The 10,290-nt window shown below is 45.4% G+C and overlaps 1 pseudogene; it reads right to left on the bottom strand.

Annotated features, from left to right (window-relative positions):
- Positions 1-8,710: 8,710 nt before the first annotated feature.
- On the bottom strand, positions 8,711-9,643 carry LOC143767815 (excitatory amino acid transporter 2 pseudogene; annotated as a pseudogene).
- Positions 9,644-10,290: the final 647 nt, after the last annotated feature.

The raw sequence follows: 10,290 nt of genomic DNA, 5'->3' as shown, positions 1-10,290 counted from the left end.
CAGGAACAAACAGTCTGTCAGGTGGACAAGAGTCAGGTCTACCAGCCTGAAATCTCTGCAACACACGTCGCAAATCAGGAAAAATGGCCGACAAGATAACTCCCTCTTTAAGAATACCAACTGGTTCTGCGACTCCAGGAGAATCAGGCACAAAGCTCCTTGAAAGAGCATCAGCCTTCACATTCTTTGAACCTGGTAAATACGAGACCACAAAGTCAAAACGGGAGAAAAACAATGACCAGCGGGCCTGTCTAGGATTCAGGCGTTTAGCAGACTCGAGATACATCAAATTTTTGTGATCAGTCAAGACCACCACACGATGCTTAGCACCCTCGAGCCAATGACGCCACTCCTCAAATGCCCACTTCATGGCCAGCAACTCCCGATTGCCAACATCATAATTCCGCTCAGCAGGCGAAAACTTCCTAGAGAAGAAAGCACATGGTCTCATTACCGAGCAACCAGGGTCTCTCTGCGACAAAACGGCCCCTGCCCCAATCTCAGAAGCATCCACTTCGACCTGAAAGGGAAGTGAGACATCAGGCTGGCACAAAACAGGCGCCGAAGTAAACCGGCGCTTCAACTCTTGGAAAGCTTCCACGGCTGCAGGAGCCCAGTTAGCAACATCAGAACCTTTCTTGGTCATATCCGTCAAAGGTTTAACAACGCTAGAAAAATTAGCGATAAAACGACGGTAGAAGTTAGCAAAACCCAAGAACTTCTGAAGACTCTTAACTGACGTGGGTTGAGTCCAATCATGAATAGCTCGGACCTTGACTGGGTCCATCTCCACAGCAGAAGGGGAAAAAATAAACCCCAAAAAGGGAACCTTCTGTACTCCAAAGAGACACTTTGAGCCCTTAACAAACAAAGCATTCTCACGCAAAACCTGAAACACCATCCTGACCTGCTCCACATGTGAGTCCCAATCTTCAGAGAAAACCAGAATATCATCCAGATAAACAATCATAAATTTATCCAGATACTTCCGGAAAATATCATGCATAAAGGACTGAAACACTGAGGGAGCATTAGAGAGCCCAAAAGGCATCACCAAGTACTCAAAATGACCTTCGGGCGTATTAAATGCTGTCTTCCATTCATCTCCTTGCTTAATGCGCACAAGGTTGTACGCACCACGAAGATCTATCTTGGTGAACCACTTGGCACCTTTAATCCGGGCAAACAAGTCCGACAACAGAGGCAAAGGATACTGAAATTTAACAGTGATTTTATTCAGAAGCCGATAGTCAATACAAGGTCTCAAAGATCCATCCTTCTTGGCCACAAAAAAGAATCCCGCACCAAGAGGGGAGAGGATGGACGGATATGCCCCTTCTCCAGAGACTCCTTGATATACGAACGCATTGCGGCATGCTCAGGTACAGACAGATTAAATAGTCTTCCCTTAGGAAATTTACTACCTGGAATCAAATTTATGGCGCAGTCACAGTCCCTATGAGGAGGCAGAGCACTGGACCTGGACTCGCTGAATACATCCTGATAATCAGACAAATACTCAGGAACTTCCGAAGGAGTAGAGGAAGCAATAGGCACCAGCGGGGAATCAGCATGAATTCCCTGACAGCCCCAACTTGACACAGACATTGCCTTCCAATCCAAGACTGGATTGTGGGTCTGTAACCATGGCAGACCCAAAACGACCAAATCATGCATTTTATGCAGAACAAGAAAACGAATCACCTCCCGATGTTCAGGAGTCATGCACATGGTTACCTGCGTCCAAAACTGCGGTTTATTTTCCGCCAATGGCGTAGCATCAATACCTCTAAGAGGAATAGGATTTACCAACGGTTCAAGAACAAAACCACAGCGCTTGGCAAATGACAGATCCATAAGACTCAGGGCAGCACCTGAATCCACAAACGCCATAACAGGGTAAGAAGACAATGAGCAAATTAAAGTCACAGACTTACCAATGGCGACAGGACTAACAACCCTTGTTAGGCGTTTAGAGCATGCTAATATAACATGTGTAGAATCACCACAGTAAAAACACAACCCATTCTGACGTCTATGATTTTTCCGCTCATTTCTAGTCTGAATTCTATCACATTGCATTAAATCAGGTGTTTGTTCAGACAACACCACCAGAGGATTAGCGGTTTTGCACTCCCGCAAACGCCGGTCAATTTGAATAGCCAGCGCCATGGAATCATTCAGACTTGTAGGAATGCGGAAACCCACCATCACATTCTTAATGGCTTCAGAAAGGCCATTTCTGAAATTTGCGGCCAGAGCACACTCATTCCACTGAGTAAGCACGGACCATTTCTGAAATTTTTGGCAATACACTTCAGCTTCATCCTGGCCCTGAGAAATAGCCAGCAAGGCTTTTTCTGCCTGAACTTCAAGATTGGGTTCCTCGTAAAGCAATCCGAGCGCCAGAAAAAACGCATCAATATTTGCCAATGCCGGATCTCCTGGCGCTAGCGAGAAAGCCCAATCCTGAGGGTCGCCCCGTAAAAAAGAGATAACAATTTTAACTTGCTGAGCTGAATCTCCAGATGAACGGGGTCTCAGAGATAGAAACAATTTACAATTATTCCTGAAATTCCTAAACTTAAATCGGTCTCCAGAAAACAGTTCAGGAATAGGTATTTTAGGTTCAGACATTGGACTACTGGTAACAAAATCTTGTATGCCCTGCACACGAGCAGCAAGCTGGTCTACACTTGTAATCAAGGTCTGGACATTCATGTCTGCAGCAAGCACAAGCCACTCAGAGGTAAAGGGGAGGAAGAGAGGAAAAAAAAAAAAAAAAAAAAAACTCAGAATTTCCTTTCTTATAATCCCACTTCAGCAATGCATTAAACATTCAATGTTGGCCTGGCATACTGTTATGACCCCAATGGCAGAGGGTCTCAGAAATAATTACTAAGTCTGCAAACACAAAAAAACAGCTCATAGGGCAGTGGTAACTGAGCTGACCATATATCTAATCCTAGCACCACAAATAGCAGCAGCCGGGGAACGTGCCTACGTTGGTTCTAGACGTCTCGCGCCAGCCGGAGAACTAACTAACCCTAGAAGGGAAAAGAAAGACCTTTCTTGCCTCCAGAGAAAGGACCCCAAAAGTTGGATACAAGCCCCCAACAAATAATAACGGTGAGGTAAGAGGAAAAGACAAACGTAAGGATGAGCTAGGTATTTAGCAAAGAGAGGCCCACTAGCTAATAGCAGAATATAGTAAGATGACTTACACTCACCGGCCACTTTATTAGGTACACCTGTCCAACTTCTTGTTAACACTTAATTTCTAATCAGCCAATCACATGGCGGCAACTCAGTGCATTTAGACATGTAGACATGGTCAAGACAATCTCCTGCAGTTCAAACCGAGCATCAGTATGGGGAAGAAAGGTGATTTGAGTGCCTTTGAACGTGGCATGGTTGTTGGTGCCAGAAGGGCTGGTCTGAGTATTTCAGAAACTGCTGATCTACTGGGATTTTCACGCACAACCATCTCTAGGGTTTACAGAGAATAGTCCGAAAAAGAAAAAAAATCCAGTGAGCGGCAGTTCTGTGGGCAGAAATGCCTTGTTGATGCCAGAGGTCAGAGGAGAATGGGCAGACTGGTTCGAGCTGATAGAAAGGCAACAGTGACTCAAATCGCCACCCATTACAACCAAGGTAGGCCTAAGAGCATCTCTGAACGCACAGTGCGTCGAACTTTGAGGCAGATGGGCTACAGCAGCAGAAGACCACACCGGGTACCACTCCTTTCAGCTAAGAACAGGAAACTGAGGCTACAATTTGTACAAGCTCATCGAAATTGGACAGTAGAAGATTGGAAAAACGTTGCTTGGTCTGATGAGTCTCGATTTCTGCTGCGACATTCGGATGGTAGGGTCAGAATTTGGCGTAAACAACATGAAAGCATGGATCCATCCTGTCTTGTATGGAGCATCTTTGGGATGTGTAGCCGACAAATCTGCGGCAACTGTGTGATGCCATCATGTCAATATGGACCAAAATCTCTGAGGAATGCTTCCAGCACCTTGTTGAATCTATGCCACGAAGAATTGAGGCAGTTCTGAAGGCAAAAGGGGGTCCAACCCGTTACTAGCATGGTGTACCTAATAAAGTGGCCGGTGAGTGTATATGGTCAGCAAAAACCCTATCAAAAATATCCACGCTGGATATTCAAGAACCCCCGAACCGTCTAACGGCCCGGGGGGAGAACACCAGCCCCCTAGAGCTTCCAGCAAGGTCAGGAATCACATTTAGTACAAGCTGGACAAAAATGAGAGCAAGCAAATAACCAAAAAACAAAGAAGCAGGACTTAGCTTAATTTTGCACGAACCCGGACCAGCAGACAGGAGCAAACAGAAAGGATCTGATTACAACGATGCCAGGCACTGGACTAAGGATCCAGGAAGCTTATATAGCAACTCCCCTGGACTAACGACCCAGGTGGGTGCCAAACTGAGGAAAGACAATCCCAGAGTAATATCACTAGTAACCACAAGAGGGAGCCAAAAAGTCTAATTCACAACAGGATTGTGTCCGGTACTAGGCAGTGGTGGGATTGTGTACAGTACTAGCCAGTGGTGAGATTGTGTCCTGTACTAGGCAGTGGTGGGATTGTGTCCGGTACTCGGCTGTGGTGGGATTGTGTCGGGTACTAGGCAGTGGTGGGATTGTGTTCGGCAATAGGCAGTGGTGGGAGTGTGTCTGGTACTAGGCAGTGGTGGGATTGTGTCCGGTACTAGGCACTGGTGGGATTGTGTCCTGTACTAGGCAGTGGTGGGATTGTGGGATTGTATCTGGTACTAGGCAATGGTGGGATTGTGTCCGGTACTAGGCAGTGGTGGGATTGTGTCCTGTACTATGCAGTGGTGGGATTGTGTCCAGTACTAGACATTGGTGGGATTGTGTCTGGTACTAGGCAGTGGTGGGAGTGTGTCCGATACTTGGCTGTGGTGGGATTGTGTCCGGTACTAGGCAGTGGTGGGATTGTGTCCGGTAATAGGCAGTGGTGGGATTGTGTTCAGTACTAGGCAGTGGTGGGATAGTGTCCTGTACTAGGCTGGTGGTGGGATTGTGTCTGGTAGTAGGCAGTGGTGGGATTCTGTCCGTTCTGCTGTTAGGTCAGCAGGGACTGGTTGTCTGGGGATGATTTGGAGGTAGTCATCACCTGATCGTTTCCTTCAGCATCAGGCGGCTATCTAACTGTCCCCAGCTCAGGTCTTTGCTGTGTATTGCAGTTTCTATGTGTTGTGGTGGTGAGTGGTGCTTGCAGTCTCGATTGCTATCTTTCAGGGTTAGTCTTGGGTTTGTTTCCCTTTCTCTTTGTGCTGCACTCCCAGGGTTTCTCGCAGAGGTATCTACCTGTTCTCACTAGGCTCTGGCTGTATCACCCGTCACCAGCTACCCGGCAACGTCGGGCTTGGGTGGGGCTTTGCTAAAGTCACCCTCCTTTTTACTGGTGGATTAGGAGTATCCTGGCACTTTAAAGCTCGCTTAGCTGGGGCAGTTTCCGCCAAGTGTGTCGCATCTTTGATGGTTTGGTGCCAGTCTTGCGGGGTCTCTCTGCGATTGTGCATAACATTTGGGAACTCTTTCAATGGCACAAAAAGTCAAATTTGCAACACATACATCTCAAATTACCACATTTGTAAAAATCTGAACCTTTCGATCACTGAACCATTATTTCATCTGTTTATTAAATTAGCAGATAAAGCGATCACTTGATGGGGAAATTGCATCCATTATTAATGTTGCTTTGTGAGTTATCATCCTGTTGTTATAATGGAATATATTTACTGATGCAGTTCTTATGTGCCCTGATTAATTCCCCAACTAGATTTTCCATAGTCTTAGGTGGCAAGATGTGGCCATTCAATAGTATAGCAAGCAGTGGGCTTGCGGACAATACATAATTGAAATGCCCCTAAAGGCGCAAATGCAAGAAAACATCATTTCTGGATCACATGTGCACATAAGCCTCAAATTCCAGGAATTGCAATTGATATATTCCAAGTGCATTGCCGTCACAACGTTGCATGATTGATAGTCGATGTAGCAACTGCACCAAACCACATATTAAAAAATAGGTTTGTCATGAGAAAAAATGCAAGTATCTTGTATATGTTTGCAAATAAAGAGGAATATTTAGCTCCCAGAGGTACACCAATTATTTGAAGATTATATTTATTTAAATGGAAATGTACCAAAGTTATATTCTCAGGATTTTTTTAATTAGTGGTCAAAAGTTATACAACAATAAAACATTGTTTTTCAACTTACATGTTGCAATTTAAAAGAATAAACAGCAAGTGCAGCAATAAAGGCACCCCTAGTTAATACTTTGGTGCATACCCTTTGACATTGATGACCGCCTCCAAACGGTTCTTGTAGCCATCTATAAGCTTCTTGCAGTTCTCAGCTGGTATTTTCTCCCACTCTTCCTTTTCAGTTTGTTCAAGCTCTTGAATGTTTGCAGGGTTCTTTTTCCCGATGGCAGATGTCAGCTCACGCCAATGATTTTCAATGGGATTGAGGTCAGGACTCATTGTTGGCCATTTTAAAACCATCCATTTTTTCTTTTTCAACTATTCCTGTGTACTTTGGGATGTGTGCTTTGGGTCATTGTTTGCTGGAGGACCCATTGTCTTCTACTCAAACCCTTTTACACTGGGTAAGACATTTCACTCTAAAATCTTTAAATAATTCTCTGATTTCACGATTCCTGTGATACAGTCAAGGCCTCCTGTACCAGCAAAGCAACCCCACAGCATTATGGATCCTCCACCATGCTTAACTGTTGGTAGGGTGTTCTTTTCCTTATAAGCTTCATTGTGCCATTTGTAAACAAGCTGTTGGCCTGGCATTGCCAAAAAGCTCTATTTTTGTTTCATCTATCTGTAGAACATTTTCCCAGAAGGATTATGGTTTGTTAAGGTACTCTTTGGCAAAGATCAGTCATTCCTATTTATGTCTTTTCTCAGCAATGGTTTCTTCCTTGGCCTTTGCATATAAAGCTCTGCTTGGTTTAGTGTGCAGCATATAGTACTTGTTGAAACCATGACCCCAGACTGTTCCAGGTTGACCTTCAGGTCTTTGGATGTTTGACATAGTGTTTTATGCACCATTCACTTTGAACTCATCTCTTCTCAGTTTTCCTCTTTCCCACACATCTAGGAAGGCTCTTGATGTTCCATGCTTGGTAAACGTCTTAATAACATTGCGCACCGTTTAAACTAGGATTCCAAGGTTTTTGGAAATGGCGGTATACCCTTCGAAAGTCTTGTGTTTGCTAATAGCAGCTCTGATGTTCTCAGACAGCTCCTTTATCTTCACCATTGTGACAAAGGAACAGGGTCTACCATGTGGCTTTTTAAAACACTGATGTCATCATTCATTGGCTAATTCATATCACACGGGCAGCAACAATCACAGGTGATTCTCTTTTGTGATTTACCACAGGAGTCAAAATGTGTTTCTATACTAATTCAATGTAAACGGTGCCAATACTAATGTCACATCAAGCTTTAGGTTCTTCCATTTTTCCCTCCCATTGTTTTTTGTTTTAAATTATTGATTATCATTTGCTCTTTTGTATTTAAGATGAGTTCTCTATACAAAAAAACCTGTTTCATGTGATTCATTTTTTTCAGGAGATATTCCACATTATGTACTTAACCTCATGGGTGACCATCAGGGTCGTACTGGCCCACCGGAGAACCGGAGGATTCTCTGGTGGGCCCAGGCACTGACATCTGCTGGTATACTGGCCAGCAGCTGCCTTAGGCCCTCACTGGTCTAGGGGCCCCAGCCAGTAGCTATGGGGCCCCTGAATCAATGGGGCCCTCTCTGTGCCAGTGGAGCAGCAGCAGTGACAGGAAGCCACGCCTGTCCCAGCTGCTAAAGAGAAATAAATATTGACGCTTCTCCACGCCTCCATGGGCGAGGAGTGAATACTATTTCACTTTAATAGCAGGCAGCATTAGCCGCAGGCTGTAGCTAACACTACCCGCATGTAAAGCCCCACCTCCACCGCACCACTCTCTCACACTCACACACAAAGCACCACACTGCACCACATACACACACGCACGCAGAAAGACACAGCACCACCCACCTCTCACAGCACATCCCGGTGTCCTGCTTCCTGCCCGGCGCTTCCTGTCTGAGGCAGCGCAGCTGGATGATGTCATCATTCAGCGTGCGGCTGTTTCAGACAGAAAGATGCTGGTGACGAAGAGGTGAGTGGTGCTGTGGGTCTGTCTGATTGTGTGTGTATGTGGTGCAGTGCTTTGTGTGTGAGCTTGAGAGAGAGAGTGGTGCTGGTGTGTAAGTGTGTGTGTATGTGGTGCGGTGCTTTGTGTGTGTGTAAGTGAGAGTGGTGCGGGTGTGTGTGCGTATGTGGTGCGGTGCTTTGTGTGTGTGAGTGAGAGAGAGTGGTGCGGGTGTGTGTGTGTGTGTGTATGTGGTGCGGTGCTTTGTGTGTGTGATTGAGAGAGAGTGATGCTTTGCTGTGTGTGTGTGTGTGTATGTTGTGGGGGAGAAGGCAATGATGGAGGTGGTGGAAAGGGCAATGATAGGGGTGGTGGGGGAGAAGGCAATAATAGGGTGAAGGGGGAGAACAATGATGGAGGTGGAGAGGGGCTGCATTATACCCTATATGGGGGGGCTGCATTATACTTTATGAGGGGCTACATTATATTCTGTGGGGGGACTGCATTATTCTCTCAGGGAGGAGAATGGACTGTTCCTGGTGATTATGAAGTACAGAGATGGCAAGAAAAAGCCTCCATGGATAATGAGGCCCACAATGACGGTGATCATGTACATTCCCAGTTGCCTAGCAACAAGCTCCAAGTCTTTGATTGCGATGATTTTCCCACAGATCAGACAAGCGATACTGAAAGGAGAACATCACATTATCATTGTCACAAGTTTCATCATAATCTCATTCAGGATGTTGAAGAATTCCACCATCAGTCTGGCCTGTTCACCCATTTTGCCCATAGCAATGCCGAATGCAATGAAGAAGCCAATTAAACCCAAGACGTTCATGCCATCTTTGAATAACAATTTTTTCATAATTTCCTCTGTGGTTGTGACAACTGTGTCGTTCATGAGTGTAAAGACAGAGTCGGTCACATTGGTAGGTTCCTGGGTAGGAGCTTCCACAATAACCTGCTTGGTAACTGTCTGAATTTGCTGGAAACAGGCTTGCACCAGGTTCTCAGGAAACAGATTTCTGATAAGATCAAAAAAGGCATCTGAACTGGAGACTTCATCATTTTCTTGCCCTTTTCCAAATTGTTTCTTTAGTTTGGGGTCTCTGGGATGTATCGCCAAAACGAGGATGACTCCCACGACTGCAGCAATAATGGTGGTTGCCATGTAGTAGACCATTGCCCTGGTGCCAAGGCGTCCGCTCGATTTTGCATCCAATCCAGCCAAACCAGTGATTAAACTGGAGATGATTAAAGGTAGAATCAATATCTTCAGCATCCTCATGAGAATATCTCCCGGAAAGGCTATGACCATAGCAATGTCAGGATGGATGGGAGATGCCATTCGAAGGAGTCCCCCGTACACTGCACCCATGATTACACCAAATACTGGGAGGGAAAGCAGCAGGTTTTCTCGGATCTTGTCGCACATTCTCAGGCATGGTGATCGAGGGTGCACTTCGTCTGAGGTCAGTTGGCTCTCATGCATACGCACTTCCACCTGTTTTGGGGTGTTGTTGGCACCAGTTGCTCTATGTTCATCCACCTGGGGCTCAATACGGGGGCTACATTATATTCTGAGGGGGGGCTACATTATATTCTATGAGGGGGCTACATTATATTCTGAGGGGGCTACATTATATTCTACCAGGGGCTACATTATATTCTGAGGGGGCTGCATTACAGTATATTCTATGAGGGGGCTACATTATAATCTGAGGGGGCTACATTATATTCTATGAGGGGGGCTACATTATATTCTGAGAGGGGCTGCATTATATTCTATGAGAGGGCTACATTATATTCTATGGGGGGGCTACATTATATTCTGGGGGGCTACATTATATTCTATGAGAAGGCTACATTATATTCTGAGGGGGGCTGCAATATATTCTCAGGGGGATTACATTATATTCTATGAGGGGTGCTACATTATATTCTATGGGGGCTACATTATATTCTGGGGGGCTACATTATATTCTATGAGGGGGCTACATTATATTCTGAGGGGGCTGCATTATATTCTATGAGGGGGCTACATTATATTCTATGAGGGGGGCTACATTATATTCTGAGGGG

Source organism: Ranitomeya variabilis, chromosome 4 (assembly GCF_051348905.1).
Source record: "Ranitomeya variabilis isolate aRanVar5 chromosome 4, aRanVar5.hap1, whole genome shotgun sequence".
NCBI lineage: Eukaryota > Metazoa > Chordata > Amphibia > Anura > Dendrobatidae > Ranitomeya > Ranitomeya variabilis.
The sequence above is the reverse complement of the archived record's forward strand: the minus strand, read 5'-3'. Positions and strand labels throughout refer to the sequence as shown.